Below are 356 nucleotides of genomic sequence, written 5' to 3'. Positions count from 1 at the left end.
GTCATTGATCCTGTGTCATTTCTCTCTTCAGGGACAGGATTGGCAACATATTGTTTATGCTGTACTGGCACATTACCACCTGGGGGCAGTATGATATAGTTTAGAGAGAAAAAACACTTCTCTTAACACTTTCTTCTTTTCATCGACATAATCTGACATTTTTCTAAACGTTTCATAAGATTGTGTTTACTTATTGATAGAAATTGGGACATCTCTATATTGGTTTTAATATCTCAAAGAGTCCACATGCTCAATCTAAACAAGTAAAACTCACTCAAAAAATGAAAACCAAAAACATGTTTGACAGGATTCATATTTTATAGTTGACACTGATTTTTTACGTTTAATATGGTTGT

This window comes from Hypomesus transpacificus, chromosome 7 (genome assembly GCF_021917145.1).
Source record: "Hypomesus transpacificus isolate Combined female chromosome 7, fHypTra1, whole genome shotgun sequence".
Taxonomy (NCBI): Eukaryota; Metazoa; Chordata; class Actinopteri; order Osmeriformes; family Osmeridae; genus Hypomesus; species Hypomesus transpacificus.
This window is presented reverse-complemented; position numbering follows the sequence as displayed.